This window comes from Eubalaena glacialis, chromosome 18, assembly GCF_028564815.1.
Source record: "Eubalaena glacialis isolate mEubGla1 chromosome 18, mEubGla1.1.hap2.+ XY, whole genome shotgun sequence".
Lineage (NCBI taxonomy): Eukaryota > Metazoa > Chordata > Mammalia > Artiodactyla > Balaenidae > Eubalaena > Eubalaena glacialis.
This window is the reverse complement of record NC_083733.1, coordinates 64,025,881-64,035,913: the sequence shown is the minus strand read 5'-3', so window position 1 is coordinate 64,035,913 and position 10,033 is coordinate 64,025,881. Positions and strand designations below refer to the sequence as shown.

General features: G+C 47.2%; 1 protein-coding gene across 1 annotated transcript in view; it reads left to right on the top strand.

The window, feature by feature from the left end:
• Positions 1–4,600: 4,600 nt before the first annotated feature.
• Positions 4,601–10,033, top strand: part of CEACAM18 (CEA cell adhesion molecule 18) — a 33,974-nt gene continuing 28,541 nt past the window's right edge. Inside the window, exon 1 of the mRNA XM_061173861.1 lies at positions 4,601–4,640. The gene's annotated coding sequence lies outside the window, so the exon portion shown is untranslated. The remainder of the gene's footprint in view (positions 4,641–10,033) is intronic.

Below are 10,033 nucleotides of genomic sequence, written 5' to 3'. Positions count from 1 at the left end.
ATTATTTATTTTTCAATTTAATTTAATTTTTATTTTGTATTGGAGTATAGTTGATTTACAATGTTGTGTTAGTTTCAGTTGTACAGCAAGGTGATTCAGTTATACATATACATATATCTATTCTTTTTCAGATTTTTTTCCAGTATAGGCTATTACAGAATATTGAGTAGAGTTCCCTGTGCTATACAGTAGGTCCTTGTTGATTATCGATTTTATATATAGTAGTGTGTATGTGTTAGTCCCAAACTCCTAATTTATCCCTCCCCCATCCCCTTTCCCCTTTGGTAACCACAAGTTTGTTTTCTATGTCTGTGAGTCTGTTTCTGTTTTGTAAATAAATTCGTTTGTATCATTTTTTAGATTCCACATGTAAGTGATATTATATAATGTTTGTCTCTGTCTGATTTACTTCACTTAGTATGATAATCTCTAGGTCCATCCATGTTGCTGCAAATGGCATTATTTCATTCTATTTATGGCTAGGTAATATTCCATTATATATATTCATATATATATATATATATATATATATCTCACATCTTTATCCATTTATCTGTGGATGGACACTTAGGTTGCTTCCATGTCTTGGCTATTGTGAATTGTGCTGCTATGAACATTGGGTTGCATGTATCTTTTTGAATTAGAGGTTTCTTCGGATATATGCCCAGGAGTGTGATTGCTGGATCATATGGTAACTCTATTTTTAGTTTTTTAAGGAACCTCCATACTGTTCTCCGTAGTGGCTGCACCAGTTTACATTTCCATCCACAGTGCAGAGGGGTTCCCTTTTCTTCACACCCTCTCCAGCATTTATTATTTGTAGACTTTTTGATGATTGCCATTCTGACTGGTGTAAGGCGATACCTCATTGTAGTTTTAAAATTTTTTAAATTTATTTATTTATATTTATTTTTGGCTGTGTTGGGTCTTCGTTTCTGTGCCAGGGCTTTCTCTAGTTGCGGCAAGCGGGGGCCACTCTTCATCGCGGTGTGAGGGCCTCTCACTGTTGTGGCCTCTTGTTGCGGAGCACAGGCTCCAGACGCGCAGGCTCAGTAGTTGTGGCTCACGGGCCTAGTTGCTCCGCGGCATGTGGGATCTTCCCAGACCAGGGCTTGAACCCGTGTCCCCTGAATTGGCAGGCAGATTCTCAACCCCTGCGCCACCAGAGAAGCCCCTCACTGTAGTTTTGATTTGCATTTCCATGAGGATCCTTTTCAAATGAAAGTTCAATCCTATCTCTGTTCTCCTCAAAGGCTTCCGGATACTTGCATTGGCCTGGAAGCCCTTGGGATAATTGTCTCTTAGGTGAACACAGAACCTGCTTTCTTCCACCTTCAAGTCTTGGCTCAAACATCACCTCGGCACACTCTCAGAAATAGAAAATTGCCCCCCCAAATGTCACTTGTTCTTTCCCTGCCTGATGCTTCTCCAAACACATATTACCATCAAACAGACTCAATATTTTTTCTTATATTTTTTTAAATGTTTCTATCCTTCTTATATCCAGAAGGACAGCTTCTTGATGACAGAGATTAAAAAAATTTTTTTTATTGAAACATAGTTATTTACAATGTTGTGTTTAATGTCTGCTGTCCAGCAAAGTGGCTCAGTTATTCATATACATACAATACATATTCTTTTTCATATTCTTTTCCATTATGGTTTATCACAGGATATTGACTATAGTTCCCTGTGCTGTACAGTAGGAACTTGTTTATCCATTCTATATATAATAGTTCACATTTGCTAACCCCAAACTCCCAATCCATCCCCCACCCCACCCCAGGTAACCACAAGCTTATTCTCTATGCTTGATGACAGAGATTTTTGACGCTGTGTTCACTGATGCCCCCTGGGAACCTCCAACAAGGTGGCACAGAGTAGATGTTCAATAGTACTTGCTGAATAGTCTATAATTAAGTGTATGTTACTCTTCCACCCAAAACCAGACAATGAAACACACACACACACACGGTGACATTTAAGACAGCCTGAGGATGCTCAGGACTTGGAGAGGCAGGAATGGGGAGGGAAGGATGTCTCAGGGGAAGGGACTGCACATACAAAGTCTCAGAGTCACAGAGGTCCGGCCAGGCTGGGTGTGGAGATGCTGGGAGATGCAGGGAGAGGAGGGATCTGGGTGGAGAGTCCAGCAGGGCAGAGCCCGCCAGGGCTGCTAATCCAGCCAGTGGTGTGTGCACCTTGGTCTCTGGCCGTGGAGAGGAAACACAGCTGTTCCTGCTGTGCAGCAAGTGGATGGTAACGGTCTCTGCGAACAGTCCGGAGGCCTGTGTTTCCCAGGGAGATGGAGGCAGGAGGCGGGTGGGTTCAGAGACCCAAGGAAGAGACGAGGCTGTTGGAACGACTGGGGTCAGGATGGGGAGGAGACGGGCATCAGGACGAGCTGTGCTTAGGAGGAAGGATGGACAGCACTTAGTGATGATTGGATCCTGGAGAAGAGAAGGGGGGATGAAAGGGGGGAAACCCCGTCCTTCCTTCTGGCCTTAGAGATGGGGGCCACCTTGGCATCAGTGTGACAGGGAACCCAGCAGAGAAGTGGGTTTGGGGAGGAAGATGGCAGCTCCACTTTGGGTACGCTGAGCGGAGCAATCCTGGGGGCCATTCTGGGGCAGGTGTGCAGTGGGATGTTGGGTGGTAGGATGCCGACATCACTCACCTGAGGGGTAACCTGGAATGGCGTTTGCAATAGATGCCCCCCCCCCCCTGCCGGCCTGGCGTTTGCATCTGACACGCCCCCTGCCGGCCTGGCGTTTGCATCTGACACGCCCCCTGCCGGCCTGGCTGCCTTCCTCCTGCGGGACGTCACTCTGAGCCAGAGAAGAGACCAGGCTCTGGTCAGATCGGGTGCCGCGGGCCGCAGACTCACTCACCCTGTTCCTTGTTCAGGGGCGGGGGGATGACCGAGGTGGGAGAGGGCAGGTCTGGCCCCACAGACCCTCTAGGGCACAGCGGCTACCTTCAACCCTGACACTGGGCGGGGAGGAGCCCCTGCCCCGGTGGAATCCTCACCGCCCCCAAGCCCCACCCCATTCCCCCCTCCCGTCAGCCTCCTGCCCGCCCCGCCCCCGCCCCCTGCAGCGCTGCTTCCAGGATGCAGCCACCTGCGCCCTGCCCTCCCCACCCCTCCCCTCCCCCCTCTCCCTGGGGTGCTCACTGGAGGGCGATGAGGCAGAGGAAGAGGAGCGGGATCTTGACAGCCGCTTCCCAGATGGCCGTCAGAATCACCTCTGCTGCTCCGCGCCCCGACTGCCCTAATTCTCACAACAGCCTTATGGACAGGAGACATTTGATATCCTCATTTTCCTGAAGAAAACTCTAATTTGAAAAGATACATACACCCCAATGTTCATAGCGGCTCTATTCACAACAGCCAAGACATGGAAGCAGCCTAAATGTCCATCGACAGATGAATGGATAAAGAAGATGCGGTATATATATACAATGGAATACTACTCAGCCATAAAAAAGAATGAAATAATGCCATCTGCAGCAACATGGAGGGACCCAGAGATTGCCATACTGAGCGAAGTAAGTCTGACAGATAAAGAGAAATAACATATGACATCACTTATATGTGGAATGCAAAAAATGATACAAATAAATTTATTTACAAACAGAAACGACTCACAGACATAGAAAACAAACTTATGGTTCTCAAAGGGGAAAGGGGAGGGAGAAATTAATAGTTTGGGATTAAAAGATACAAACGGGCTGGGGCGGGAGCGCTGAGGTGTCGGCGGGCGGGGCAGCAGCCAGGAGCCGGGGGTCGGGACGTTGGTCGTGTTTCCCTTCGGGCCCGGTAGCCGCGGAGGGGACAGGGCGGCCGGAGCCGGGGCTCGGGAGCCGGCACCCCACGCGAGACAGGCGGCAGCTGCCGGGCCGCTCCCTTCTCCGCCCCCGCGCGCCCAGCCGGGAGCTGACGCGGCCCCTCCCCCGTCGCCCTGCCGGAGCCCTCGCCGCCCCTGCGGCGCCTCCCCCGTCGCCCTGCGGGAGCCCTCGCCGCCCCTGCGGCGCCTCCCCCGTCGCCCTGCGGGAGCCCTCGCCGCCCCTGCGGCGCCTCCCCCGTCGCCCTGCGGGAGCCCTCGCCGCCCCTGCGGCGCCTCCCCCGTCGCCCTGCGGGAGCCCTCGCCGCCCCTGCGGCCCCTCCCCCGTCGCCCTGCGGGAGCCCTCGCCGCCCCTGCGGCGCCTCCCCCGTCGCCCTGCGGGAGCCCTCGCCGCCCCTGCGGCGCCTCCCCCGTCGCCCTGCCGGAGCCCTCGCCGCCCCTGCGGCCGTTCGCAGCCCCCGGCTGGGCGCGCGGGGGAGCTCGGGCCGCCCGGAGCTCTGGAGTACTCAGCCGCTTCCGCCCGGGGAGAGCAGTCACCGCCCTCCCCGCCGCGCCGGCAACCCGGGCCCGACTGCAGGGCCGGGAGGCGGGGCCGGCACGGCCTGAGCGCCCGCCTGGGCGGCCCTGGCGCTCGGGTGGCCGAGAGGGCGCAGCCCGGGCCGCGGGCTGTTCGTGGATCCGGCGCGAGGCAATTTCCGCAGCATGACTAACCTCTGTGGTTCCATCCATCCCGCGGACTCGGTGTACCTCAGCACCACGGGGCCGTCTTCAACCTCGAGTACACTCGCCCGACGGGTCAGTGCTGGTGAACAGACGGAAGTTCTGCCTTTTTTTTTTTTTTTTTTTTTTTAAATTATTTATTTATTTTTGGCTGTGTTGGGTCTTCGTATCTGCGCGAGGGCTTTCTCTAGTTGCGGCGAGCGGGGGCCACTCTTCATCGCGGTGCGCGGGTCTCTCACTATCGCGGCCTCTCTTGTTGCGGAGCACAGGCTCCAGACATGCAGGCTCAGTAGTTGTGGCTCACGGGCCCAGTTGCTCCGCGGCATGTGGGATCTTCCCAGACCAGGGCTCGAACCCGTGTCCCCTGCATTAGCAGGCAGATTCTCAACCACTGCGCCACCAGGGAAGCCCTGAAGTTCTGCTTTTTGATCCTGTATCTTCAAAGCACGTAAAAACACTTTCTGAAGCTCACGAAGACTGTGTAAATAATATAAGGTAATACATGCACGTGGTACAAAATTCTAAGGTACAAAAGGGTAAACAGTGAAACATTTCTTGATAACCGGCTGTTTGCTACCTGCTCTGATGACACTGCAATAGCACTATGGGATCTGAGAAAACTGAACAGCAAAGTATGCACTTTACGTGGTCACACTAGCTGGGTGAAGAACATCGAATATGATACTAATACAAGACTCTTAGTAACGTCAGGATTTGATGGAAATGTCATTATTTGGGACACCAACAGGTTTGTGAATAGGAGATCATGTTAGGATTATGAACATCAAAAAAATGTTTTTAAGATGGTAAATAAATTCAGTGTTCTGTCTTAGCTCTCATGTCTCTTTAGGAGAAAGAAACTGGCTTTGGGAAAAAACAATCAGAAAGTGATTCCGTCTTTTGTTCCTTGCACTTAGTCACATATTGTGACTAAAAAACTTGGAGAAAATTACGTGGAAAGGAGACCAAGTAATATAGTTAATGATGAAAACTGGTTTATGAGTTTCCTGAATTTAAGGAATTTAAGGAAAAATATTTTTGTTATTATTTCCTTTGTGGAACTGAAATGTTTTTCACTCTTTGGTCCTTCAATTCTAAATCTGTTTTGTAATTTTTGCACTGTGTTTTCATGCATTAAAAGAGTGGTTTCTCAGTTAAAAAAAAAAAGATACAAACTATTATATATAAAGTAGATAAACAACAGGGACCTACTGTATGGCATAGGGAACTGTATTCAATATCTTTTTTAAAATTTAAAAAATTTTATTATTTATTTTTTTATTGGAGTACAGTCACTTTACAATATTGTATTAGTTTATACTGTACGGCAAAGTGAATCAGCTATACGTATACATATATCCCCTCTTTTCTGGATTTCCTTCTCATTTAGGTCACCACAGAGCACTGAGTAGAGTTCCCTGTGCTGTACAGTAGGTTCTCATTAGTTATCTATTTTATACATAGTATCAATAGTGTATATATGTCAATCCCCATCTCCCAATCAATATCTTGTAATAACCTATAATGGAAAAAAAAATAATCCTGCTTTTACAGGTGGAGAAAGTGAGGCTCAGGGGAAGAAGGTAACTTGCCTGAGATAATGTGGCAGATAAGTGGCAGCATTTGGATTGGAACCCGGGCAGTGGGGTTGGTGGGGTGTTCCTCTATAACCACAATCTCTCAAATGCTCTGCACCCACCCAGCGGTCCTGCATAGTTAGGGGGCAGTCCACAAGACTACTTTCATTTCTTTCTTTTTTTTTTTAAATTTATTTATTTTATTTTTGGCTGCATTGGGTCTTCATTGCTGCGTGCGGCCTTTCTCTAGTTGTGGTGAGCGGGGGTTACTCTTCGTTGTGGTGCGTGGTCTTCTCACTGTGGTGGCTTCTTTTGTTGTGGAGCATGGGCTCTAGTTGTGCGGGCTTCAGTAGTTGCGGCACGTGGGCTCGGTAGTTGTGGCGCATGGTCTTAGTTGCTCCGCGGCATGTGAGATCTTCCCAGATCAGGGATCGAACCCATGTCCCCTGCATTGGCAGGCAGATTCTTAACCACTGCGCCACCAAGGAAGTCCCAAGACTACCTTCATTTCTAACGCAAGTTGCAAGTTCAGGGGTCCCGAAGACCACCATCGGTTCTGATAATTCACTGGACGAACTCACAGAACTCACTAAAAGCTATTGTCCTCATGGTGACAGTTTATTACAGCATAAAGATATGGATTCACGTCAGTCAAGGGAGGAATGCATGGAGCAGGGTCCAGGGGAATTCCCAGTGTGGACTTTCCAGTTGTCCTCTTCATGAGTCACAGACAGGACTGGCTCTTCCCAGCACTGATGTGTGACAATATGCCAGCCAAGAAGCTCACCTGAGCCTTGGTATCTAGGGTTTTTATTGAGGCTCTGTTAACATAGATATTGTTGGCTGTCCACATGGCTGACCTCAGATTCCAGACTCTTCAGAAGTAGAGCTGATACCTCGTGACCCAAAGCCTCCATCATAAACCCCTAGACTATCTGGTGTAGCCCAAGGCCCCCAGGTAAACAAAGACACTGTTATCAAGAGGAGATTCTAAGGGTTTAGAACCTTCCCAGGAGTTGAGGACAAAGACCAGACCTCTCTTTGGTTAAAAAACCCAAAAGTCAACCGAGTAAATTTGAAGATCTACTTGGCTTTATTTAAGTGAGTCATTAGTTGGACAGCATCCCGTCTAGCAAGCAGAACGGCGCTCAGAAGAGTTGTACAAAATGTAAAGTTTTTATAGGCAGAAGGAGGGTGGGGTAAGTTACTAGCCAAAGAAAAGAAAAAAAGGATTCTTTCAGGCAACCTCACCTTTCTTTGGGGGAAAGGCAAGGCAGGGGTCTTATTATGTAGATCACCTCACTGGTGCCACCTCTGGTATAAGCAGCTTTTGGCAGGAAGGAGCCCTTTGCAGGAAAGAGCTCCCTGCGGGAGGACCCTTTGTCTTCTCACTAACTTTAAACGAGGCACCCCCATGCTCTACTCATCTCTGGCCCTAGCACACCTTTCATATCTTTTGATCACACAATACCTTGCCTAACTTGTTGGTTCTCTCCATAGATCAAAGAAGCAGAAATGAAGAATAAGTAATTAACAGATGACCAGGTCTCCGCCCTAGCTCCCCCTTCAGTAATTTTGTGAACAAACTGTGTGAACAAGATAGCATCTAAACAAAAATCACACGAAGTCCACAAGCCTGCACACAATGGGGGATGGCGATGACTCTGACCCTCTATCTCAATGATTAACTGAGATTACTTCCCTTTTTCCTTTTAAAAGCTTTCATGGCCAAGCAGAAACTTCGGAGATGGTTTCTGGGGACACCGAGTCCACCACCTCCCCAGATTGCCAGCATTCTGATTAAAAGCAACTATCCTTTCTACCGACATTTTTCTTTCTCTCGAGCATTGATTTTTTGCATTTTGTTTTTGTTTTTTGGCCACGTCACGCAGCATGTGGGATCTTAGTTCGTCCACCAGGGATCGAACCTGAGCCCCCTGCAGTGGAAGCGGAGTCTTAACCACTGGGCCACCAGGGAAGTTCCTCAAGGATTGATTTTTTGAGTGGTGAGTAGCTGGACACGTGTTCGGTAACACTGGGAGAGGCTGAAACTGCCTCTAAGTTAGTTATTAAGTTTTGGTTTGGTGATGTAGCTCGGCAAAAGTGACCCCATTTTCGGCCCGTTATCTCTTTTTAACAGTGTGATTCCACTTTGATAAAAATATGGACATGTGCACAAGTGCACATAGCATATCAGAACTGAAAAGATATGTGGGAAAAAGCTGGATATACCTCTGGGTGGTCAAATAACTTCAAGTTATTTTTAACAGTATTAATTAAATTATAATAGATAATTGTGTGTTTATTTATAAAATATATATTTTTGTGTATATAGTTATACAAGGAAAATGTATACATGTATAAATATTTATATATTTAGGTAAATATGTAAATATTTTTCTAATTAAAATTATTTACTAGAAATATTTATGTTTATGAATATATATTTAGAAAATATGCATAACATAATTTTATTTAAAATCCTTATTAAAATAGTACTTGTTCTATTTTTTCTTTGTTAAGAATTTTCCAAATTTTCTTCAGCCACTGCATTCCTTTTTGCAGTTAAGAAAGTAGTATGTGTTATTATGAAAATAAAAGATGAACATATTCCAGGGAATTCCCTGGCGATCCAGTGGTTAGGACTCGGTGCTTTCACTATAAGGGGCCCAGGTTGGGGAACTAAGATCCCACAAGCCGGCATGGCCAAAAAAAAAAAAAAAAAAAAAAGAAAGAAAAATATGAATGTATTTCCAAGTACAGTTTTGAAACCAGAGAATGGTTTTGGGACTTAGTAGAGCATAGGTTCTTCTGTTTCAGTGCAGAAAGAATTCAGCGAGAGGCAGAGTGGCAGGTGAGGAAAGAGTTTATTAGTAAAGAACACTTGTGAGAGATACAGCAGGCAGGCAGGGAAGTGCCATCCCCCAGAACTTAGTGGGCTACAGTTTTATAATCAAAGGAAGAGTGGGGAGGAGGAAAAGACCACCTTCTTCCTTGTTCTTTGAGTCTTCCATCATCAGCTCCTCCTACATGTTGGGCAGGGGAGTTTTGACCCTGTATGGCCCAACCAGGACTGTCAATGGTGCTATGGAAATGAGCATAAGGGCTGTAACATATACTAAAGTATGGTAGATCATCTCAGGTTTCAGTATAATGTCACCTTTCCCTATATTTTTGTTTTTAGGGCACGTAGAGAAACATGTCCTAGGAATCATTAACTTACTGACCTCACTGGGCAGGATGTGGGTCTCATTCCACCATTGTTTTATTGTTTGGGGGAATGTCTCATGCTTTCCTTGCATGTTTTTTTTTTTTTTGCCAAGCAAGCCCACTTAGTTTTGCGGTTAAGCAAGCCTGCTTTCTTGAGTGATCATTAACTTACAGGGGTCTCCCATACTTTTTTCTCTACTTATAATCCCATAGTGGGATTAATGATTTAATCACCTACTTTGTCCCTTTATCTGTCCCTATCAGTTTGAAAGACCTTGTTTTTTTTTTTTGCAGATATTTAATTCTTATTTTCTTCTTCTTTTGTACACAAAAGGTAGCAACAGCATATCTATTTTTCACTTTGTTTTTTTAAAAATTATTTAATTATTTATTTATTTGTGGCTGTGTTGGGTCTTCGTTTCTGTGTGAGGGCTTTCTCTAGTTGCAGCAAGCGGGGGCCACTCTTCATCGCGGTGCGCGGGCCTCTCACTATCGCGGCCTCTCTTGTTGCGGAGCACAGGCTCCAGACACGCAGGCTCAGTAGTTGTGGCTCACGGGCCCAGTTGCTCCGCGGCATGTGGGATCTTCCCAGACCAGGGCTCGAACCCGTGTCCCCTGCATTGGCAGGCAGATTCTCGCCACCAGGGAAGCCCGACTGTGCCTTGATTTCTAACTGGCGGA